At 48.4% G+C, this 25868-nt stretch overlaps 1 long non-coding RNA gene across 1 annotated transcript; it reads right to left on the bottom strand.

Annotated features, from left to right (window-relative positions):
- Positions 1–2759: 2759 nt before the first annotated feature.
- Positions 2760–3479, bottom strand: LOC119296880. Its single transcript, XR_005145431.1, has 3 exons — positions 3101–3479; positions 2955–3028; positions 2760–2871 (listed from the first exon to the last, which is right to left on the bottom strand). It is a non-coding gene; the product is annotated as an uncharacterized LOC119296880 (long non-coding RNA).
- Positions 3480–25868: the final 22389 nt, after the last annotated feature.

Here is a 25868-nt window from a genome sequence, read left to right as displayed (position 1 = left end):
GGGCTTAGCTGCAGTCCAGTACTCGCCTAAGTTTGTAAAATCCTACCGGGTGGTGAGAAACCCTCCCACTCGGGGGCTTAGCTGCAGTCCAGTACTCGCCTAAGTTTAAAAAATCCTACTGAGTGGTGAGCAACCCTCCCACTCGGAGGCTTAGCTGCAGTCCAGTACTCGCCTAAGGTTTAAAGTCTGTCCCTATCCGCAAGGACGACGAGGTACAGGTCGATTGCAACCTTCCCCTTAGGAGCTGCGCCACAAGTACAACGTACGCTCCATCCCTATCCGCAAGGACGACAAGGTGCAAGTCGACCGCGGCCTTCCTCTCCGAGCTACGCCACAAGTACAACGTACGCTCCGTCCCTATCCGCAAGGACGACGAGGTGTAGGTCGACTGCGACCTTCTTCTCCGAGCTACGCCACAAGTACAGCGTACGCTCCATCCTCACCCGCAAGGACGATGAGGTGCAGGTCGACCGCGGCCTTCTTCTCCGAGCTACGCCACAAATACAACATGCGCCCCATCCCTATCAACAGGGACGATGAGGCACAGGTCGATTGAACTCTCCACTTCAGGGCTACATCCCAAAGAGCAAATTCCAAGCGAAGGCAAATACAAACATATTCAGAAATAAACCAAGTTCAGATAGATCCTCAAAATTCCAGGCGACGGATCAAAAGTATTCGATCATCAAGCCCGAAGGAGTTTAATGGTTACAGCAACCACTCGGCATCCCGAGGCAAATTTAAGGCAAGTTTAAATCTCAAAGTTTGTTCATTCGGCAGGAGAAGGACTGGCAGGTTCAACGAATTCGTCCAAGTCGATTCCATCTGCAATCCGAGTGGCGGTAGCTATGAAAGTCTCCATAAAGGACTGGAAATCGTGTCTTTTGGTGTTGGCGACCTTGATCGCCACCAGCTTATCTTCGCAGGCTTCCTTGCAGTGGACTCTTACCAAGGACAACGCCACGTCAGCACCACACCGGGCAGAGGACTTCTTCCACTCTTGCACTCGACCAGGAACCTAGTTGAGTCAAGTCATTAGTGATTCGAGGTCATTTCGAAGCATCACCCTTGGCCAGAGTGATGAGTCGATCCGTGAAACTGCCACCTTGAGACGAGCAAGGTAACTTGTGACACCGGCGACACGGGATTCCAGCCGAAGCACATTCATGGCAGCCTCGTCGGCGACTGGAGAAATGATAGGGTCTAAACCTGTCTCAATCCGTCCAGTTTCCTCATCAAAGTTTTGGCAGAATTCTGTAGTCAAAGAGTTAGTGATTCGACTAGACAGGACTAACTTGCAAGCAGTAAAGCAGTCGGATTAAAGGAGTACCTTCCAGCATAAGAAAGAGCTTCTTGGCAAGAATTCTCAGATAAGCTTCCACGTCATTTCTCTTATGAGCTGTGGATTCCAGCTTCTCATTCAAAGCCATCTTATCCTTCTTCAGACGAGTTACCTCTCGGTTGGATTCAGTGAGAGAGGACTTCAACTTGCTTACTTCTTCTTCCAGCACTCCGATCGAAGCCAGCTTCTGGTCTGCAAGGGCAGTCTTATCTTGAGCCTCCTTCTGCGCAGCTGCAAGGTCCAAGTCCTTCTTCTCTAGAGCCAACCTCATTTTCTCTGCAAAATAAGCAATCGGATCAAACAAGAGATCGAAGAAATATTTTAAAGGATGATCGACGTGAGCAGTCGACAGGCAGTTACCTTCCATACCAACATCTTCATCTTGAGCTTTCTTCAATTTTTGTTGGGCCATCTCCAAGTCAAGGTTGAGTTGCCTCTACTTCTGCTCAAATTCGGCAAACTTGGAAATGAGAGTACAAGATTTCTTCAGAAGGTAAAAGACATGTCAATCGACAAGATCAAAGATTATTTACTTCCGAGTGAATAAAACTTAAAAGTTTACTCAGACCCCAGTCGACTGCCCGCAGTCGACCGCGGTCTCAGGGACTACACCCAGCGGGTGCACTTGGCGTGCCCCCACTGATTCAGACCCCACTCGACCAGTCCGCCCGGGTCGAGTAAAAAAAGAGAAGAAAGAGAGAAGAACTATTCAGACCCCGGCCGACTGCCAGCAGTCGACCGCGGTCTCGGGGACTACACCAGTGGGTGCACTTGACGCACTGGTTCAGATCCCACTCGGTTGGTCTGCCCGGGTCGAGTGGAAGAAAGGAAAGTGAAAAGTATTCAGAACCCAATCAACTGCCCGCAGTCGACTGCTCGCAGTCGACTGCGGTCTCGGGGACTACACCCAGTGGGTGCACTTAGCGTGCCCCCACCAGTTCAGATCCCACTCGCCCAGGCCGAGTGGAAGAGCGCAAATACTAAAGACAACAAACACCCAGTGGGTGTACAGATTTGATGCAAACAATAAGAGATTGTATGAAAGAAAATATTTCAGGTAGCATATCCTAATAGAACAAGGTCAGTTGAAAGCCAACTTACCTGGACATTGGCCCGAAGAGCCGCGCTGGCATCGTAAGCAGCCTGGCTGTTATCGTGCACCGTCTTCATCCGCTCCATCATCACGCTAGCTTGACGGATATCCTCTGCAGCGGCGTCCTATTGGCTTTCTGGAACATGATAGTTGGTGAAGAAAGGAGCAGACGGCCCAGATGCGGCAGCTTGGAGCTCCAAGGCATGGGGTTGGACGGCTGAAGGAAACACTGGTACAATCGACGGTGCAAGGCGCTCACTCGACAATGGGACAGCAAAAGTTACAGAGACCCCACCTATATCTTTAGGTTGTTGGACAGTTGGTTCTGTCATCAGTCCCGGCTGAGATGTCTTGCCAGCCGCTACTTTTTTGTTCTTTCTGGGCCTCGGGGCCACATCTTCATCATCATCCGGAAGCTCAATAACCTTGGGTGGGGCTGCAAATAAACCAGTCGACCCCAAGTGAATCGCCAGAATTTGATCGACCAAATAATCAAGAACAAAATCACAAGAATTTTACCTGGGTTGGAGGTAACCGCGTCTTCCATTTCCTCGTATCGGTATTGGCGGGAAGAAGTTCCAGAGGTAGCAGCACTGCAAATGTCAACATTCAGTCGGTTATGTTTTGTTGCTTGGGTCGACCAAAGGATCGGGTCAGATGATTACCTGGAGATGGTGGGAATGGTCACTTTGATTCTGGGCAAAGCCTTCGACGGTTTGGAGGATGTGGCCTTCAATGGTTTCGGCGCAGGAGGCAGCGCAGTCTTGAGCTGTTTCGGTCCCTTCTCAGTCGGCACTGGAGAAGACGTCCGAGGGCGCTTTCAAGACTGCCCAGTCGGTGCGGCCATCAGGTCGGGGTTGCTTGCCGGGTCGTGAGCATGCTTGGACCTCCTTTCTCTGCGAGGAGGCGAGTCGACCTCTTCTTCGTCACTCGGGTCGTCGCTCTCCTCGTCCTCCTCTGCATTCGAGGGCCACTCGCCACTCTCACCCCCGCTCGCCTCTCCCTCGACATTTTGCTCCTGCACTCCATTGGGCATCGAGTACATGTCAGTAAGAGCCTGAAAAGACAATGAACAAAAGAAAGACAGTCGACCATCAACAAGATGTTACATAGTAAATCAAGAAGACACTCGACAATGCAGAATCATACCTGTTCCAGCTGGCGCAAATGGTCGAATGGAACCACCCTCCTAGACCCCCGGGGATTATCCTTATTGCCGGTAATACCTCTCAGCCACTTCTCCACTGTGTCCTCACTAACATCCTCCGGGTGGATCCGAGTGGAATCCTCGAGTCCTGAGTACATCCACATCGGATGGTCACGAGCTTGGAGTGGTTGGATGCATTGACTGAGGAAGACCTCCAGCAGGTCCATACCAGTCACTCCGTCGCGGACAAGTTGGACAACCCGCTCGACCAACACCTTCACCTGCACCTTCTCCAACGGGATCACTCTCAAGGAGGAGGGATTCTCCACTCGAGCCATGGAAAAGGGGGGAAGTCCAGTTGACTGACCCAGGGTCGGCTGGTCCTTGCAGTAAAACCAGGTCGACTGCCAGCCCCGGACCGAGTTGGGGAGGATCATAGCTGGGAAGGTGCTCTTGTTCCTCATTTGAATTCCAAGACCCCCACACATTTGTATCACGTGCGTCCTCTCGTCACTCGGGTTGGCCTTCTTGACCGTCTGGGAGCGACATTTGAATATGTTCTTGAAGAGACCCCAGTGTGGTCGGCAACCCAAGAAATTCTTGCACATGGACACAAAAGCAGCAAGGTACACGATGGTGTTTGGAGAAAAGTGGTGGAGTTAAGCCCCGAAGAAGTTCATGAAACCGCAAAAGAAAGGGTGGGGAGGCAAAGAAAACCCGCAGTCGACATGAGTGGCGAGGAGAACGCACTCACCCTCATGCGGCTGCGGCTCAGTCTCGTTCCCCGGGAGCCGCGCCGATTCGTGGGGGGTCAGTCCCCCCTCAACCAGATCATCAATGTCATCTTGACTAATTGTCGAGCAGATCCAGTCACCCTGGATCCAGCCGGGCGGCAGGCCAGACCTCGATGAAGACCCACCCCGGCTGGTCCTTTTCCCTTTCACCTTCGCCGTCGCCTTCTTCGCACGCTCCAACGCCACTGTCTTCTCCTTCCCCATGGCACCGAGTCGAGCTCGAGCAGGGCGACGACGCCGAGAGCAGAAGCAGACGCAGCGGAGGAATCTGAGGAGGAGGAAGGGGAATGAGGGCGCACTATTCAAAAGCCCCGGTCCGGTGCCTTATATAAGGACGCTTCCGAGTGACTAACCTGTAGGCCCGGACGATCTTATCAAATCCCGCAACAGTCGCGCACGCGATACGTGCTAAAAAGGTGGCGCGGAGATCGAGGCGGTTTGCCTAATCCGTCCCGATTACCGCTGCCTCCCCCGCCCGGCGCGCTTCCGAAAATTCGAATCCCATGAGATCCACAGACTGCAGAACAACCCTTCAGATGGAAGATTCTTTCCATATCAACGCTCGAAACTTAACAACAAAAGTTCACTCGACAAATCCAAGAATGGATCAAGGCGACTGAACTAGCAGTTGAAGCCATCATGAAAGTTCATGCGACCTCTGGGCGAGACATTCTCAAAGAACAAAAGCTGAATCGGAGGGATTATCGACTCCTTCTCCACTCGAACCCTGAACCATTCGGGGGCTAATGATGAAGCTACGTACCTAGGGTAGGGTCATAGACCTGACCTAGACATCCTCCCCTAGGACAGCACCCTAAAGCCAGGATCATCCAAAGGGTACCGTCACCCACTCGACCAGAAACGTTCCACTCAGAAGAATCGATGTCACTCGACCGTCGCAGAAGTCACTCGACGGGTAGAGGAGCTAAAGCCACTCTGCATATGCAACGATCGAGCATTTACTTATAGGCTTAATTGGCATTTACAACACTTTAATGTGGGTGACGGTGTCCTGGACTAGGGGGTACTCACCACGTCATCTCCCGATCTGTTAGATTGGGCCGAGGACCCCCATGGCTGTATACTCATGGGCCAGTTCGGACAGCTGCCGCATACATGGAAGATTCCACAAGACTTGGTGATCAAGACAAGGACTCCTCCCCATCGGCGTGTTCGGCTAGGACTCTTGTTATCCTAGGCCTCTGGTGCATTATATAAACCGAGGCCAGGCTAGTCGATAGAATATATACATACAATCATATCATAGGCTAGCTTCTAGGGTTTAGCCTCTCTGATCTCGTGGTAGATCTACTCTTGTATTACTCATATCATCAATATCAATCAAGCAGGACGTAGGGTATTACCTCCATCAAGAGGGCCCGAACCTGGGTAAACATCGTGTCCCCTGCCTCCTGTTACCATCGATCCTAGAGCACAGTTCGGGCCCCCTACCCGAGATCCGCCGGTTTTGACACCGACATTGGTTCTTTCATTGAGAGTTCACTGTGTGATTGATAAAAGGATCGATGGCTCGTCTTCAGGTCAACTGCGATGCCGGCATCTTCGTCGCCGGCTCACCTGGTCACCTTGGCTCGACCGAGGACCATGCTCCATCTTCGATCGTCATGTTCGGACGAGGGCCTTCATCAACATCAACTCCGATCTCTATCAAGATCATGGAGGAATCATCCATGGAGCTTGGGGGCTCAACGTCAACATTGCCCTCGGGCAACCGTGCTGTTTTTCCGAACAGCAAACTTGTATCCGTTGCCACCACCTCTTAGAGCATCGCTTTGACGATCCCTTTTGTGGAATTGTGCGGAATTGAGTCTACAACAAACCTGGAAAATTTCGTCGAGTTCCGATGGAGGAATCTTTGACAATCCACGATATACCGAAGCCCTGTCAAATCTGGACGGGAATCTGGACGAGTTTAGGGCGTGATCTCCAGAGCCCAGATCGGAGGTCCTATGGAAGATCCAACCGTTCATCTACTGCGGGAATCCCATATCTACCACCCCTCCAAATTTTAGCTCGATCCAATGGTTCAAACTCCAGTAATCTTCCGATGAGTGGACCAATTTTCGGATCTGTTTTCTGCGCGAATACGGATCCAACCCGAATTCATGTTTCTTTATGAACGTGATATTGGACAACTTTTTTAAGGATTTTTTTTCTATTATATTGTGCGTTGTTTTTAAACATGTACCCATAAAATTTTAAGCCTCCTTCGAGGTAATCTTCACCATCGCGCTGGTGTCAGACCAGTCCGGCGGTATTGCTCCACGGCTGTCGACCTGCGCTAGACACGTCGTCACTTTGTTGAGCCGAGCTTAACTTCTTCGGATCATCATCTCGGCAAGCCGAACAAGAGTCCGACATCGCGAAGGATAAATCATCACCAACATCGCCGCCCCACAGATTAAATGGAGTGGGCATACCGGCATCGCCGCACGGTCACTTCATCAAGCCGACATCGACCACGTCACGACCTGCATCGGCAGGGCCGCACTGTTGCTTCTTCAAGCTGGTGTCCATCATGCCGACCTACTTCGACTCATCGGCTGACATCGAGGCTTCGACATCTCGGCTGGACCGGGGGCTCCGCCATCTCTTCATCAACCTACTATGGAGACTTCGACGTCACTAGCCGACCAGCTCCGTCACGTTAGCTGGACCGAGGGCTTTGCCTCGGCGAGCCAACCTTTGCCAGCATCGCCACCATCGCTTTATCACCCATCAGGTCATGGGTATGCGGATCGATTCCCAATTTTGGGAGTCACCTTTCTTCGGATTGCTACAACAAATAAACCAGGTGCTATTAATCCTACTAATTTTTGCTTGTTAGGGTTTATTTTTCCCAAGAAATTATTACTCTGGTTTGTCCATCATCTATACACAGGTCTATCAAATGATGGCCGCATTAACGACGGTCGCGTGGTGGTTCGGTCAGTTTCCGTACAAAGTCCGGCGAATGCCGCATCCGAAACTCGGACCAACCTGTGAATTCAGGCTTTATTGCCTTTACCACATCACGCCGATGCCCTGCATCAACATTAACTTCGGCGCCAGGACATATTTCTTTTATTACTCACTTTGCATAAATTATTTATTATGCAACAATTTTTTTAATTATTATTGCTACTATTATCTCTGGTTTGCACTATTTTTTGTGCACGAGAAAATGATCCGGGGACTTCGGCATCACTCTGTCGGTCTGCATTGACCGTGCTTTGTCACCACTTCGGAGCGCCGAGCTCTTTGCTCTGCCACCTTGGGACCGGCTTGGGGGATGGAACCTCGTCCCGCATCAAGCTCGGACCGCGTCATCAATGCCGAACACATTAACCAGCTAAGTTGCTTTCATGCTCAAAGTTTTAATTTTTAACTTGTGTTCGGTTCGACCAAGCATTATACTTTTTTGGAAAAAAGTTGCTTGTAAAAAATTTTCCATTTCCAAACTTTGTTTGTGACACACATATTTAAATACCCCGTTTATTTGGGGGCTTCCTTTATGAAGCTTTTCCTCTTGCATATGATTATATTGTACGGCTTCGTTCCTTGTTCGTGTATTACGCCACAATACGCACCATATTGACTTAAGCGATTTGCAAGCTGGGTTGCCTGGCTCCTGTGCTTTCCCCTACATTCTCGATTGTTCGGCTATGGAGTAAAGGGAGCACCTCTGCGATTGTCACGACCGGGTCCCCCGAGCTCTGACCTCAGACTGGGTGAAGCCGAAAGCTAGCGCTCTTATTGTTTTCAATCATGGTCGGCACACAATGGAACTCATGAGTACAAAAAATCTATTGCACAAATCTCATAGTAATAATGAGCACCGAAGAAAGGTATCGGTGGGGGTACTATTTTCTTTGAAGATGCTTCTTACACTTCGTCTGTAATATAGCATAAGTTCCCTGAGCGCGCTTTGTCTGTTACAGCCTTATGGCCCGGTTGCCTGGTTATCGGAAACACTGTCGATATTCTCGATAGGTGGAGTACATAACACTTTTCGGTCCTTGACCGAAGAGGGAGAAGCCGGCGGTCGGTTAAGACGCGTTTAAAGTTCGGTTGAACAAAGATATGATATAAGTACTTCGGTACATACAATCATTATACATAAAATCTTTTACCCAAGTCACTTGGGGGCTCTTAAAATTTATATGAGCTATTTTATAGTAAATGTGTTTTCTTCTTGGTCGTTGCAAAGTCTTTTTCTATCGCTCCTTTTTCGACGTGAGTGTGTGGTCAATAGCTAGATAACCCATTTTCTCTCTAGTGACCGCTCGAGTTTAGTTCGCTCAACTGGTCTAACGAGAAGCACTCCACCTTCGGGATAGGAGGTTGCAGCCGTAGGCTGACCCGCTTGAAGTCTTGAGATCGGATGTGTAATGTTAAAGCACGACAAAAGCACTCTTTTTTTTCTAAGACCAATTTTCGGATTGGCACCAAACACTTGATCTTGTTCGAACGTCAAGTTTTTACTGATGTTTTTTCGTTTTCCAAGCTTATGGCACTTTTAAACTATTTGTGTGTTTTCAGCACAAGTCTCGCAGTGCAATGTCGAACACCTTTGTAGATTCGGAAAAAATATTCTCGGATATTGCTATATATGCATCGGTTTTGAATTGTGTCTTCGGTCAATAGTTGGGTTACCCGGCTCCTGCACTTGCTTCCTACGTTCCGCTTTGTTCGGCTAGGCGTGCAAAGGAAGAACCACTGCGATTGTGCTTCCAGCTCACACGGTTAAGCACCTCAGTGGAGAAAGCCGAAAACTGACTGTCACAATAAGCGTAAACTGGTCAGCGATCCGATGACTGTGTTAAATGACGGGCCACTCATAACAATGGCCGAAGTGTTTACGACTTGACCTCGACTGTCACCGAACACTACTGGGGGCTATTAACTGGCCTCCCAAACTAAATCCTCGATATTTTGCTCTTACATTAGAGCTGAGGTTTCATGATCATGCTTAGCATGACAACCCAAAGAAAGGAACCGATAGCGGGACTATTTTCTTTGGAAGACATTTCTTATGTTAAACAGTAATATAACATATCTCTCTGCGTACCTTTGTTTATAAAACCGTATGGCCAGATTGCCTTGTTTGTCGTAAATCTTTGCCCTCATAAAGGCTTTATAAAGTAGGACAAACACTCCTCGGCTACTGGCCGAGGAGGTGGAAGCCGATGGTCGGTCAACAAAGTTTTGTACAATGCGTATCCAGGCATTAATGACGTAAAGTACTTGGATACATAGAGTCATTACACATAATTTGTGATTTTACTATGGATATTAATCCTTAATTCGGCCACCCGTGCCCGCATTAAGGCTCGGGGGCTACTGGGCTTCGGGCTTATTATTTAAAAACATTAAAGGGGCACATCGATCCCCTAATCTGGTGTTGCCACCGGACCAGTGTCTCGGGGGCTATTGCATTGCCTGTTCAATGCAGAAAATTTTAAGTGCAATACAGTTGCCGAGGAGATTTTGATCCACAAATTGGTCGGCCGCACCCAACCTGAGTCTCGAGGACTGAGCACGCCACTTTTTGTGTCCTGAAGTATTCTGCCGAGCTAGGACTTGATCCTCGGGCCGATTTTGCAAATCAACCTGAGACTCAGCGGCTACTGGGATCAGCGGTCTTACGTCATCCTTTAGGTGCATCTCGGGTTTTAGACCGATACCCACCTTGAGGGCTACTGGCTATATATCTCGGCAGAGAATAAATTGCACCAATCAAAAATATTGACAAAAATCGGCCCACATTCGGGGTGGTGCACCACCTCGGAAGCAGTCCGGCATAAAACTCGGGCTCTAGTGGCTGGCTCCATAGAGGGCATTTCCGGCATTAAGCTCGGCTAAACTCCTTCAAACTTCTTTGAACCAAGGCGATTTACGACACCTCAGATACAGTCCGGCGTTGGAGCTCAGATACATAGTCCGGCGTTGGAGCTCGGATACAGTCCGACGTTGGAGCTCGGATACATAGTCCGGCATTGGAGCTTGGATACATTCCGGTGTTAGAGCTGGGAAGCGGTCCGGCGTTGGTGCTCGGCTGCAAAAGATACCTCGAATGCAGTCCGGTGTTGGAGCTCGGACGCAAGAGGACACTGCCGCCCGGGAACAACTTCAAACCCGAGGTGTGGCATAAAAATAACAAGGCATTGATAAAGGCCGGAAACTTAAAGGGGCTCCTCGGATACCCGACATGTAAACTCGTCGAATGCATTTCGGTGATCCTCAAGATTGAAGGTGAGAAGATTTGTTGAACCAGTTTTCAAGACCGACGACCGAAGATAAAGAATGGTTCGGAAGAATCGAGGAGCGTCCCTAACTTGAAGACCGGTTCAGGGGGCTACTGACGGTGTCCTGGACTAGGGGGTACTCACCATGTCATCTCCCGATCTGTTAGATTGGGCCGAGGACCCCCATGGTCGTATACTCATGGGCCAGTTCAGACAGCTGCCGCATACATGGAAGCTTCCACTAGACTTGGTGATCAAGACAAGGACTCCTCCCCACCGGCGTATTCGGCTAGGACTCTTGTTATCCTAGGCCTCTGGTGCATTATATAAACCGAGGCCAGGCTAGTCGATAGAATATATACATACAATCATATCATAGGCTAGCTTCTAGGGTTTAGCCTCTTTGATCTCGTGGTAGATCTACTCTTGTAATACGCATATCATCAATATCAATCAAGCAGGACGTAGGGTATTACCTCCATCAAGAGGGCCCGAACCTGGGTAAACATCGTGTCCCCTGCCTCCTGTTACCATCGATCCTAGACGCACAGTTCGGGACCCCCTACCCGAGATCCGCCGGTTTTGACACCGACAGTGGGCGTTACCAGTAATGTTCTCTCTTCAATGTACCTTAAACCCTCTGTGTCGTGGGTTGGCTGGGGTCCTGGCGCACTCTATATAAGCCACCCCCCTCCACAGGCACAAGGGTTCGCACCCCCTGTAACTCACACGCATATAATCTAGTCGACCGCCTCCGGGCTCCGAGACGTAGGGCTGTTACTTCCTCCGAGAAGGGCCTGAACTCGTAAACCTCGCATGTACAACTCCTCCATAGCTAGGATCTTGCCTCTACATCCCTACCCCCCTATTCTACTGTCAGACTTACAACCACGACATCAAGTTCTCTACAACCGGACATTAAAAAATTCCCATCTGCCCATAACCACGGGCACGGCTTTCGAAAGTTCAAAACCCTGCAGGGGTGTCCCAACTTAGCCCATCACAAGCTCTCACAGTCAACGAAGGATATTCCTTCTCCTGGGAAGACCTGATCAGTCTCGGAATCCCGGTTACAAGACATTTCGACAATGGTAAAACAAGACCAGCAAAGCCACCCAATGTGCCGACAATCCCGATAGGAGTCGCAAACACTTAGGCAAGCACTGGCCCGGGGGGGTTAAAATAAAGATGATCCTCGGGTTGGCTGACCCGAGGGAAGGGTAGGTGGTGGTGAGGCAAATGGTAAAACCAAGGTTGGGCCTTGCTGGAGGAGTTTTATTCAAAGCGAACTGTCAAGGGGTCCCCATAACACCCAACTATGTAAGGAACACAAAATCAAGGAACATAACACCGGTATGACGGAAAACTAGGGCGGCAAGAGTGGAACAAAACACCAGGCATAAGGCCGAGGCTTCCACCCTTTACCAAGTATATAGTTGCATTAATATAAATAAGAGATATTGTGATATCCCAACATATCCATGTTCCTACATGGAACAAACTTCATCTCCACCTGCAACTAGCAACGCTATAAGAGGGGCTGAGAAAGCGGTAACATAGCCAAACAACGGTTTGCTAGAAAAGGTGGGTTAGAGGCTTGACATGGCAAAATGGGAGGCATGACATAGCAAGTGGTAGGTATCGCGGCATAGCAATAGATCGAGCAACTAGCAAGCAAAGATAGAAGTGATTTCGAGGGTATGGTCATCTTGCTGAGATCCCGCAAGGAAGAAGAACGAGTCCATGAAGAAGACAAACGGACGAAGTCGAACGAATCCTCACAAACGCGACGTTACCGGAACTAACACGAAGAAGCAACACCAGAAAGGAGCAAACAACATAGTAAACAACCATCACATAAACATGGCATGATGCACAACCAAGTATGATGCATGTCCGGTTTAATGAAGCATGGCCTGGCAAAGTGCAACAAACAACACTACAATTTAAGTGGAGCTCAATATGCAACGGAGTTGCATATTGAAGAAAACACCACATTACTTATTTAGTTCTCTCTTGTTTATGTACCCACAAATATTAAATGTTGATTAACATGGCAAGAGGTGAAGCAAAATGAAACTACCTATCTAGGCAAGTTTAAATGAGGCCAGAAGAACAAGCAATAAGTCCGGAAAATCCTCGTGTGCATATTAATGGATTTGGTACTGTTCTGCCCTAAACACAATTTTAGGGTTTTTTAACATGCAAAGTGATGCCACCATGTTAAACTAGACATTTTCCTACCCCATTTACATATAAAGATTATTGAATTTGGAGCTACGGTTATTTAGCTATGAATTAAAGCATTTTAGCATGGCAATTAAGCAAATACATGCAAACAACAGTTTAAACATTTTAGACATAGATGAAAGTGGCATATTATGAAACTACACAAAATTCTAAGCATTTTTCATATATAAATTATTTTAATATGATGCACGGTTGGTGAGTTATAATATGCATGATGTTGGAGGGCTTTTCTGCAAAACTGGTTTACACTGGATAATGTCTAAAATCGCAGGCAAGGAAAAAAACACATCCCGGGCCGAAACTGGCAGGCCCGGTAGTGTACAGGAGAGGGAGTGGAGAGGGGCTGCTCACTTTGGGCCTCGTGGGCCGTTCGATGGAAAGGCTGGCCGGAGCCAGGCCTTGCTGGAGGATGTGGCCCACGCGGGCACGAGGAGGCCGGCTCGGTCTCGCGGAATCCAGACGAGCAGGGGCAGCGGTCAACGAGCGAACGGAAGGTGGACCAGGCTCGTGGAGAGGAAGCGGTCAACGAGAGCGCTCGTCGTCTCGTCCTGTCGCTCGAAGCAGGGAGCACAATCAGGCGAGGCGGACGCCGGTGGTACTCCGGCAAGCGACATGATGGAGAGGGGTCGTCATGAGAGTTCGGGGTCTCTGTCGATGAGGGAAAGGCGTGTCTCACTCGCACAGAGGCTGCGTTATCTGGGCGTTATCTGGAACGGGGGACGGCGGCGCCCTCCGCCGGATGAGGACGACGGCCGGACCAGGGACAAGGCAAGGTGCAGATCCGGCAAGGCGGCTCCATTCCCGACGGCATCCCGCGGATCTAGCGAGGTGGCGGCCGTGCTCCTTCAGGCAGCCTCCAAGGTGGCGCTGCATTGAAGACAGAGAGAGATCGTGAGGGAAGGGGAGAGAGGGCTTCAGCGAAAATGGAACGGGGAGAGGGAGTAGAGGAACGGCCTGGTGGTCGAGGATGCTAGCGGCGGCGTGCTCCGGCGAGGGACTTCTGGCGAGGAGGGATCAGGCAGCAGGCACTGGTAGGAGGCGGTGTGGTGATCTAGGAGGTGCTCGGTGGTTGGTCAGGTTTGCAAATCGAGGAGGGGGATTGACTGGATGACTGGATCGGGAGGAGATGAAGCTGGTTGGTGGAAGGATCCCGAGGGGGGTTCGGTGGAGTGGCGGTAGGGACGAGTGGAGGATGGGACAACTCGCCTAAAATTTAGGGTTGCCCTCTTATATACGTTGTTGGGTTAGGTTAGGGGGTATTCGATCCGTCCGATCGTAATCAGGCGATCGAGAAAAATAGGCTAGGGAGTCCAAACAGAAAAACGAAGATGTTTTGTAGATGTTAGGGGATGATCCGGATCCAACGATGACGACTGCCCGGGTCGGGTCCGGGACAGCTTTCCGACGCGCGCGCGAGGAGGGGTCGGTTGGAACTTGTGGGTTGTGCAGAAGGGCTCGGGCTGAGAGGAGAGAAGAGAGAGAGACCCGGCAGCAGTTTTCGGAGACCGAAAACATCCGACGTATTGACCGGCTATATTGCCGCTATAGTTTAACGGTTAGGCTATCAAACGGACTTTGAATGCGATGAAACTTGACAGGCGGTCTACCTACACTATAACAAGACCGCACGCCAACTTTCAACTCATTCCGAGAACATTTTCTGGCCACTTATAAAATAATATTTCGGACATGCCGCGGGCGCGTGCGAGTGTGGTTGGACTCAGAATGGACAACGGACGGAACTAGGAGACCCGGACGAATGCATGTTTTGAAAACATGATGATGCAATGCACATGATGACATAACAAGATGCAACACGCAAGCGAATGACATGGCAACGACGGCTAATAACTGGGAGACACCTGGCGCAACGGTCTCGGGGCGTCACACATAAACTTGAACATGCACTAGAAAGTAGCAATATGCAGCAAGTACTAATGCATATGTGCTCACAATATCCAATCTACTGCTAGTAATGATCCAATACAAAAAAACAAAAACAGAATTGGATGAACGAGGAGGGTTGAGAGGCAACACGAAGGATGGAGGGGACATGGGAGAGGAGAGAGGGGGTCATGTACCTTGCTGTGGAAAGGGGTTGAAAGGATCGGTATGGTCGACTAGAGGGGGTGAATAGGCGACTAACAATTTTCAACTTCTTTCCTGAATTTTAGGTGATCAACAAGAAAGTAGGTTGTCTAGATATGCAACTAGGTGGACAACCTATATGATGAGCTAAGCAATATAACCATAAGCAAGAATATAAGCAACACAATATAAGCTTGCACAAAGTAAGTGAAGGAAGAATAAATCGCAAGTAGACACGGTGAGGCTTTTCCCGAAGTTCCCTCGTATGGGGAAGGTACATCTCTGTTAGAGGGGTGTGGAGGCACAAAGCACCCCAAGCGCCAGAATTGCTGACCTCATTCTCCTCACACCTCGCACAATGCAAGGTGCCACGTACCCACTAGTTGTGCCCTTCGAGGCGGCAATCGGACCTTCATAAATAAGGTTGGGGCAATCTCCACAACTTAATTGTAGATTCCCAACACCACCATGAAGTTACACCACAATGGAATGTGGCTCCGAGATGACCTCTTTCATATATGGTGCCGAACACCCAAGAATAACAAGATCCACAATAAAATGTAGGGGAATCAAATTACCTTTGGTGAAAGTGCAGATCTAGGTCTCCTCACACAATCTCTAGCAAATCCGAAAGTTTGGTTGGCCACAAAAGGAGATCGGGCAAGATGAAACTTAGGGCATTAATGAAGGAGAGACAGAGGCAATAGGTAGGTGGGAGGAGAAAGAACCCCCACCATTTAGAGGTCCCTCTAAATCTAATTGACATGCTTCGGAAATACACTGGTCGATACAACCACTCATGGGAGCAGTACAACCGCCTGTAGCCACACCAGCCAGAGCGGTACTTTCGTCAGGGTGGTCAGTAGTACCGGCTATAGAAATATACTCGGAACTACCACTGGGCTAACACCCTTGTACCGCTTCAAGACCAAGAAGAATGGCCCCCTGAGGGATGGTTGCCCCGGTACATGGAGCAGTAGTGTCACTCCAACCTGGGAGCGATACAACTGGCTGGGTCTCTAGTAGCAGTCCCGAACGGTACAACCATTGGGCAAAGCGGTACAACCAGGTGTGTAATTCCAGCACATGATAGAGTTCTATTCTCTCCTTGAAAATGGATAGGAAGGCAATGTGGGTGCAATATGAGTTTTGTGTACGTGATTTGATTCCACCCGTACCTTCCAACACGTACGCCCTCTTAATAGTACGTATTTCCTATGACCAAAGAAAAAAAGTGTTGGAAATATGCATGTGTTGCTCAAGCACACTGTTAGTCCACAAATTGTGTTGTCATGAACACCAAAAAACTTAGGGAGGAAAATGCCCTTTCAGGGGTGATGTCGGGACCAGCTCAGATCATGGCATTCGATGCAAGGCAGCGACAGCTATATGTAGTAGCCGATGGAGGGGCAGAAATGGGGTGGCTGGGCGGATGAAGGACTGGCGACGTGTCGATGAAGGTTCAATCGGAGGGCAACACTACGATGGATGGCCCGTCGAAGGGGTGGCGCCATGCAGCGAGCCAACCCTAGTTCCTAGTGGCGGCATGTTCCTTCTGTTTTTTATGGGGGCAAGGAGGGATTCGGGATCCTTATGTGGTCTTACCATTTTTAAGGGAACGAGGAGAGTTGTTCAATCACTACCCTCACGCACACTGTGAAGTAAAAGAACGAGAAGTTATTCACTTATCAGTGTCAAAGGTGGGTAAATACATCCCAATTTCTATGGGCATAGAAAAACAGTTTATCAAGAGAAACATTGGGGCATGGTAGCAGTGAAAATTGCACTACGAGAAGTCACAGATCGCCAGGGAGTTGGTTTTGCTGGAGACTCTCTTTGGTTCAGCTTATAGGTTTTGTACCTAGAATTTGGCAGCTGAACCAAACCTTAGCCACGACCCTGGATGTTGTGTGCTCAAATGATTCGTCTCCAATACGAGTATTAATTGTGACTTTTTAGTTAAATCAAATATGAATTGCATATGCTTTCGAAAGTTACCAAAGAAAGTGTGATATGTAGATGATCATGAAGTTTTTCAAATTCGCATGGGCATGCAGCGGCCCGTACATATACTTTGTGAGTCGTTGATTTGCCCCGTGAGTTAAAAATACATAAATGGCTTAGCCTTTGATTACTGTGTGTGTCCGTGACCTTTATCCCATGCATGCATGCTTTTGACATAAATGGCTTGGTGGTTCCCCATTCTTCCGTTCAGAGTTACGTTGAAAAAACTACTCATGCATGTTAAGATGGGGCTCCTCCTATTTATTTATTTTTTTAATAAAACTTTTGATTTATCATCCTCGATCATGAAAGTACAACGAACACCAGAAATAATAAAAATTACATCTTGATCCGGATACCATCTAGCGACGACTACAAACACTAAAGCGAGCCAAAGACGCGCCACCATCATCGCCCCTTCCTTGCCGGAGCCGGACAAAAGTTGTTATAGTAGACAATCAAAAAGTCATCGTGCTAAGACCTCATAGGACCAACGCACTAGAACAGCAACCGCCGCCGTTGAAGAGTATCATAGATCGGAAGGATCCAACTTGAAGACGCATGAACATAGACGAACTACGACCAAATCCGGGCAAATCCACCAAGGATAGATCTGCCGGAGACACATCTCCACACGCCCACCGACGATACTAAATACACCACCGAGATGGTGGCTAGGCGGGGAGAACCTTATTTCATCTTCAGGAGGCACCGCCGACTCGTCTTTCCGAGCAAGACACAAACTCTAACAAAACTCGAAGGAAAATCTAAAGACGAGACCCTCCCATTGTGCTTGATATTCTTGAGAGGCATAATCTTGAGATTCGATATATAGTGCAAGAAAGTATCATCATTGAAACAACATGCATAAAAATTCAATAACATAGGCACACATCATCTCGGAATTGCATTCAAAAGAAGAATTTGTGACAATGATAGAAAAAGGAAGAAAATAAATTTGTTAGACCTTTGTGGCATCTCATTGAACATGTTGAGGACGCCCGTGGCTGCGGCGACAGGACACGGAGGCTCCTCCGCACTGCTGCACAACCACATAGGTTGTAGCCTCGCCCTTTGTCTTCTTTGGCCGCGAGGCAGTCAACGATGGATCCCACGACAACCTCTTCTCATCGACGCTGCCGCGTGGCTTCGCCGGGGCCTTGCTTCAAAAGAGACATGGCCCGGCGCATCCCCTCCGGCCACGGCAGCTCGTGGGGCAGAAGAAACGTCATGGAGGATAGGGGCAACCTTCGACTTCAGGCGGCTGTGGCTGGAACCACCGGTGGAGGTGGTGTGGGCGCGGCGGGTGCAGCTCGTGTGGCCAAATAAACTGTGCGGCGGATATGAGCAACCTTGGGCTTCGGCTTCGAGGTGACTGTGGCAAGAACCATCTACGTAGGTGCTATTGACGCGACTGGTGCACGGCGACAATTGTGAGGACGGTGGTCGTGTTGGAGGTGCCATCCATGGTGGTCCGGAAGGCGGCGGCGGTCACATATTTTGCACGGATGTGCTGTGCACGCACCACTGACGAGCAGTCACATACACAAGCCAAGTCGGTGAAAAATGCTTCTAAATTATTTTTTATCAGTACGCAGGCCGAGGGTGGTCACTTGAATCAGATCATGTATCTATCAATGTCATCAGATCAGATCGCGGTTTCGGTAAAATATTATTTTGGTTCCTTCAGCTTTCGGCTGACTGCAAAAGATGCTGCTGCTTTATTTCCTCTTGGCCAAAAAATAAAAACAAACACAGACCTATAAGTTCGTAAAAAGAACAAGTAGGGCTGGTTGCCCTTATTATTATTTTCCAAGCTACAACTCTCGGTTGACAATTTGATTGTTTCCCAACTTCGATATACTCCGTGTACTGCCCCTGCATCAATTTTCTTTAAAATTACTATGAAATATCGCAGGTTTATAATATTGGAAAAGTAGTTTTCTCACCGCTTCATGCGAGATATAATCATTTTTCTTATGCTCGGTCACTTTGCTTAGTTGGATAAGACGGGACATGAGAGCAGGAAAAAGGATGCTGGCGTGTCCCCTTCGGCATGTACCTTTTCTTCACATATTCGCTTGGACCATTGGAAAATATCATGATGCTACCCTTCACATTCTACCATGCTTCCAATTTTGAAAATTCATATTCAAATGTTACGAAATATTCTAAATAAATTATGGATGTTTCGAAATTTGTGGACCATGCTCCTTCTTCCCAGCCTGTACACTCGCACCATATGCGCTGTTGTGCATTGCCATGCATGCACAAGTACTTCTCCATTTTTAAATAGTAGGTTTTTTTATAGATTTCAGTGCGGACTACATACGAAGCAAAAATAAATGAATTTATATACTAAAATATATTTATACACATACATATATAGTGTTTATAAAAATATCTGAAAAGACTTTTATTATGATACAAAGGCAGTAGGTGGGAAAAAATGGCTCGTGATAAACATGCATGCAGCCAGCCAAGGAGCAGGCAACAACAACATAAGAATTTCAGACCTTTCCCAATATTCATTCATGCAGTCAATCAACCGGCAACACTCACACCTGAACATATCAGATTTGGTTTGTTATTTCTCATGTGCCTGATTTTTTTTATTGCGTCAATACCTCTTCCTTCTTCCTTTCTTCTTAACCGTGCACCTCACCAGTGAAGAAGCCCCTGCCAGAGAAGAACCACTCCCCTTCTATCTATCTTAGGAGGAAGTCGTAATCTCATTATCTATTTTAGGATATCTTTAGTGTGGACTCTCAAACCACTTGCATACGTCTGAGTCGCGCGGTTCGGTCTTGTTGTGCCATCCAACGTGGTTCTACATCGGTCTGCTGGGCGATTCAGACGCACTTTCTTCCGCAAATCAGAGACAAACATGTGGGGCTTCATGCCGTTTCCGACCACCTTGGCCCACCCGAAATCCTCCTTCCTGGCCCGCGCGCGTTCCCGCCTGACGTCAACTGCACACATTCATGCCGTTGTACAGCGACCACTCCACATTGAAGCCGGCTCAGAGCGAACACGACCTTTCACTGCCTCAGAGCGGTCGCACCGACCGAGGGCGCTGCCCATGACACGTCTTCTGTGTCTGTGCATGTTCGATGCCGGAGACGCATCTACTTTACGGGACGGGACGAATATCTACCACACCCGTTCAATGCCCAGTCCGTCCATATGTCGTCATTAAGCAGGCTCGTCGGTTGAGAAATCAACTCTAGAGCGACACACCCGGACACCTGGCCTCACCGGAATCCTCTATTTAAAGGCGGCCACACTCAGTTAACTCCACGCCACAACACAAGTGTTGGGGAATGTAGCAGAATTTTAAAAAATTTTACGCATCACCAAGATCAATCTATGGAGTCATCTAGCAACGAGGGAGAGAGGAGTGCATCTACATACCCTTGTAGATCGCGCGCGGAAGCGTTCAAGAGAACGGAGTTGATGGAGTCGTACTCGTCGTGATCCAAATCACCGATGACCAAGTGTCGAACGGACAGCACCTCCACGTTCAACACACGTACGGTTGGGAAGACGTCTCCTCCTTCTTGATCCAGCAAGAGGGAAGGAGAGGTTGATGAAGATCCAGCAGCACGACGGCGTGGTGGTGGATGCAGCAGGATCCCGGCAGGGCTTCGCCAAGCGCAAGCGGGGAGGAGAGGTGTTACAGAGGGAGAGGGAGGCGCCAAGAGCAAGGGTACGGCTGCCCTCCCTCCCCCCTCTTTATATAGGGGCCTTGGGGGGTGCCGGCCCTAGGAGATGCAATCTCCAAGGGGGCGGCGGCTAAGGGGTGGCTCCCCCCCAAGCCAAGTGGGGGGCGCCCCCACCCCTAGGGTTTCCCAACCCTAGGCGCAGGGGAGGCCCAAGGGGGGGTGCACCAGCCCACTAGGGGCTGGTTCCCCTCCCAATTCAGCCCATGTGGCCCTCCGGGATAGGTGGCCCCACCCAGTGGACCCCCGGGACCCTTCCGATGGTCCCGGTACAATACCGGCGACCCCCGAAACCTTCCCGATGGCCGAAACTGGACTTCCTATATATAAATGTTTACCTCTGGACCATTCCGGAACTCCTCGTGACGTCCGGATCTCATCCGGGACTCCGAACATCTTTCGGGTTACTGCATACTAATATCTCTACAACCCTAGTGTCACCGAACCTTAAGTATGTAGACCCTACGGGTTCGGGAGACATGCAGACATGACCGAGACGCCTCTCCGGTCAATAACCAACAGCCGGATCTGGGTACCCATGTTGGCTCCCACATGCTCCACGATGATCTCATCGGATGAACCACGATGTCGAGGATTCAATCAATCCGTATACAATTCCCTTTGTCAATCGGTACGTTACTTGCCCGAGACTCGATCGTCGGTATCCCAATACCTCGTTCAATCTCGTTATCGGCAAGTCACTTTACTCGTGCCATAATGCATGATACCGTGATCAACCACTTGGTCACATTGAGCTCATTATGATGATGCATTACCGAGTGGGCCTAGAGATACCTCTCCGTCATACGAAGTGACAAATCACAGTCTTGATTCGTGCCAACCCAACAGACACTTTCGGAGATACCTGTAGTGTACCTTTATAGTCTCCCAGTTACGTTGTGACGTTTGGCACACCCAAGGCACTCCTACGGTATCCGGGAGTTGCACAATCTCATGGTCTAAGGAAATGATACTGGACATTCGGAAAAGCTACAACAAACGAGCTACACAATCTTTGAGCTATGCTTAGGATTGGGTCTTGTCCATCACATCATTCTCCTAATGATGTGATCCCGTTATCAATGACATCGAATGTCCATAGTCAGGAAACCATGACTATCTTTTGATCAACGAGCTAGTCAACTAGAGGCTCACTAGGGACGTGTCGTGGTCTATGTATTCACACATGTATTACAATTTCCGGATAACACAATTATTGAAGGAAATATGTTATTATTTTATTTCCTTATATCATGATAAATGTTTATTATTCATGCTAGAATTGTATTATCCGGAAACATAATACGTGTGTGAATACATAGACAAACTAAACGTCACTAGTATGCCTCTACTTGACTAGCTCATTAATCCAAGATGGTTATGTTTCCTAACCATAGACATGTGTTGTCATTTGATTAACGGGATCACATTATTAGGATAATGATGTGATTGACATGACCCATTCCATTAGCTTAGCACCCGATCGTTTAGTATGTTGCTATTGCTTTCTTCATGACTTATACATGTTCCTATGACTATGAGATTATGCAACTCCCGTTTGCCGGAGGAACACTTTGTGTGCTACCAAACGTCACAACGTAACTGGGTGATTATAAAGGAGCTCTACAGGTGTCTCCAAAGGTACATGTTGGGTTAGCATATTTCGAGATTAGGATTTGTCACTCCGATTGTCGGAGAGGTATCTCTGGGCCCTCTCGGTAATGCACATCACATAAGCCTTGCAAGCATTGCAACTAATGAGTTAGTTGCGAGATGATGTATTACGGAACGAGTAAAGAGACTTGCCGGTGACGAGATTGAACTAGGTATTGAGATACCGACGATCGAATCTCGGGCAAGTAACATACCGATGACAAAGGGAACAACGTATGTTGTTATGCGGTCTGACCGATAAAGATCTTCATAGAATATGTGGGAGCCAATCTGAGCATCCAGGTTCCGCTATTGGTTATTGACCGGAGACATGTCTCGGTCATGTCTACATTATTCTCGAACCCGTACGGTCTGCACGCTTAAGGTTTCGATGACAGTTTCATTATGAGTTTATATGTTTTGATGTACTGAAGGAATTCGGTGTCCTAGATGAGATCGGGGACATGACGAGGAGTCTCGAAATGGTCGAGACATAAAGATTGATATATTGGACGACTATATTCGGACACGGAAGTGTTCCGGGGAAGTTTCAGATAAAACCGGAGTACCGGGGGTTTACCGGAACCCCCCCGGGGGGGTTAATGGGCCTCATGGGCCTAAAGTGGAGAAGAGGAGGGGCAGCCAGGGCAGGCCGCGCGCCCCCTCTCCCCCTAGTCCAAATTGGACAAGGAGGGAGGGGCGACGCCCCCCCCCCCTTTCCTTCCTCTCCTCTCTCCCTTCCTTCCCCCTCTCCTACTTGGACAAGGAAAAGGAGGGAGTCCTATTCCCGGTAGGAGTAGGATTCCTGCCTGGCGCTCCTCATCATGGCCGGCCACCCCTCCCCCTTGCTCCTTTATATACGGGGGCAGGAGGGCACCTCTAGACACAACAATTGATCCGTGAGATCTCTTAGCCGTGTGCGTTGCCCCCTCCACCATAATCCTCGATATTATTGTAGCGGTGCTTAGGCGAAGCCCTGAGACATTAGAACATCAAGATCGTCACCACGCCGTCGTGCTGACGGAACTCTTCCCCGACACTTTGCTGGATCGGAGTCCGGGGATCGTCATCGAGCTGAACGTGTGCTAATACTCGGAGGTGCCGTAGTTTCGGTGCTTGATCGGTCGGGCCGTGAAGACGTACGACTACATCAACCGCGTTGTTATAACGCTTCCGCTTTCGGTCTACGAGGGTACATGGACAACAGTCTCCCCTCTCGTTGCTATGCATCACCATGATCTTGCGTGTGCGTAGGATTTTTTTTTGAAATTACTACGTTCCCCAACAGTGGTATCAGATCCTAGGTTTTATGTGTTGATGTTATATGCACGAGTAGAACACAAGTGAGTTGTGGGCGATATAAGTCATACTGCTTACCAGCATGTCATACTTTGGTTCGACGATATTGTTGGATGAAGCGGTCCGGACCGACATTACGCGTACGCTTACGTGGAACTGGTTCTACCGACGTGCTTTGCACACAGGTGGCTGGCGGGTGTCAGTTTCTCCAACTTTAGTTGAACCGAGTATGGCTACGCCCGGTCCTTGCGAAGGTTAAAATAGCACCAACTTGACAAACTATCGTTGTGGTTTTGATGCGTAGGTAAGATTGGTTCTTGCTTAAGCCCGTAGCAGCCACGTAAAACTTGCAACAAACAAAGTAGAGGACGTCTAACTTGTTTTTGCAGGGCATGTTGTGATGTGATATGGTCAAGACATGATGCTAAATTTTATTGTATGAGATGATCATGTTTTGTAACCGAGTTATCGGCAACTGGCAGGAGCCATATGGTTGTCACTTCATTGTATGCAATGCAACTGCGATGTAATGCTTTACTTTATCACTAAGAGGTAGCGATAGTCGTGGAAGCATAAGATTGGCTAGACGACAATGATGCAATGATGGAGATCAAGGTGTCGCGCCGGTAACGATGGTGATCATGACAGTACTTCGGAGATGGAGATCACAAGTACAAGATGATGATGGCCATATCATATCACTTAGATTGATTCCATGTGATGTTTATCTTTTATGCATCTTATCTTGCTTTGATTGACGGTAGCATTATAAGATGATCTCTCACTAAATTTCAAGATAAAAGTGTTCTCCCTGAGTATGCACCGTTGCCAAAGTTCGTCGTGCCCAGACACCACGTGATGATCGGGTGTGATAAGCTCTACGTCCATCTACAACGGGTGCAAGCCAGTTTTTTTACACGCAGAATACTCATGTTAGACTTGACGAGCCTAGCATATGCAGATATGGCCTTGGAACACTGAGACCGAAAGGTCGAGCGTGAATCATATAGTAGATATGATCAACATAGCAATGTTCACCATTGAAAACTACTCCATTTCACGTGATGATCGGTTATGGTTTAGTTGATTTGGATCACGTATTCACTTAGAAGATTAGAGGGATGTCTTTCTAAGTGGGAGTTCTTAAGTAATATGATTAATTGAACTTAAATTTATCATGAACTTAGTACCTGATAGTATCTTGCTTGTTTGAGCTAGCCACTTAAGAACTCCCACTTAGTAACTACCAGGACTAAGTTCATGATAACTTAAAGTTCAGTTAATCATATTACTTAAGAACTCCCACTTAGATAGACATCTCTCTAATCTTCTAAGTGATTACGTGATCCAAATCAACTAAACCATATCCGATCATCACGTGAGATGGAGTAGTTTTCAATGGTGAACATCGCTATGTTGATCATATCTACTATATGATTCACGCTCGACCTTTCGGTCTCAGTGTTCCGAGGCCATATCTGCATATGCTAGGCTCGTCAAGTTTAACCTGAGTATTCTGCGTGTGCAAAACTGGGTTGCACCCGTTGTAGATGGACGTAGAGCTTATCACACCCGATCATCACGTGGTGTCTGGGCACGACGAACTTTGGCAACGGTGCATACTCAGGGAGAACACTTTTATCTTGAAATTTAGTGAGAGATCATCTTATAATGCTACCGTCAATCAAAGCAAGATAAGATGCATAAAAGATAAACATCACATGCAATCAATATAAGTGATATGATATGGCCATCATCATCTTGTGCTTGTGATCTCCATCTCCGAAGCATCGTCATGATCACTATCGTCACCGGCGCGACACCTTGATCTCCATCGTAGCATCGTTGTCATCTCGCCAATCTTATGCTTCCACGACTATCGCTACCGCTTAGTGATAAAGTAAAGCATTACAGCGCATTTGCATTGCATACAATAAAGCGACAACCATATGGCTCCTGCCAGTTGCCGATAACTCTGTTACAAAACATGATCATCTCATACAATAAAATTTAGCATCATGTCTTGACCATATCACATCACAACATGCCCTGCAAAAACAAGTTAGATGTCCTCTACTTTGTTTGTTGCAAGTTTTACGTGGCTGCTACGGGCTTAAGCAAGAACCAATCTTACCTACGCATCAAAACCACAACGATAGTTTGTCAAGTTGGTGTTGTTTTAACCTTCGCAAGGACCAGGCGTAGCCATACTCGGTTCAACTTAAGTT

This window comes from Triticum dicoccoides, chromosome 5A, assembly GCF_002162155.2.
Source record: "Triticum dicoccoides isolate Atlit2015 ecotype Zavitan chromosome 5A, WEW_v2.0, whole genome shotgun sequence".
NCBI classification, from domain to species: Eukaryota; Viridiplantae; Streptophyta; class Magnoliopsida; order Poales; family Poaceae; genus Triticum; species Triticum dicoccoides.
Note: the sequence above shows the minus strand (reverse complement) of the source record. Positions and strands in the feature narration are given on the sequence as shown.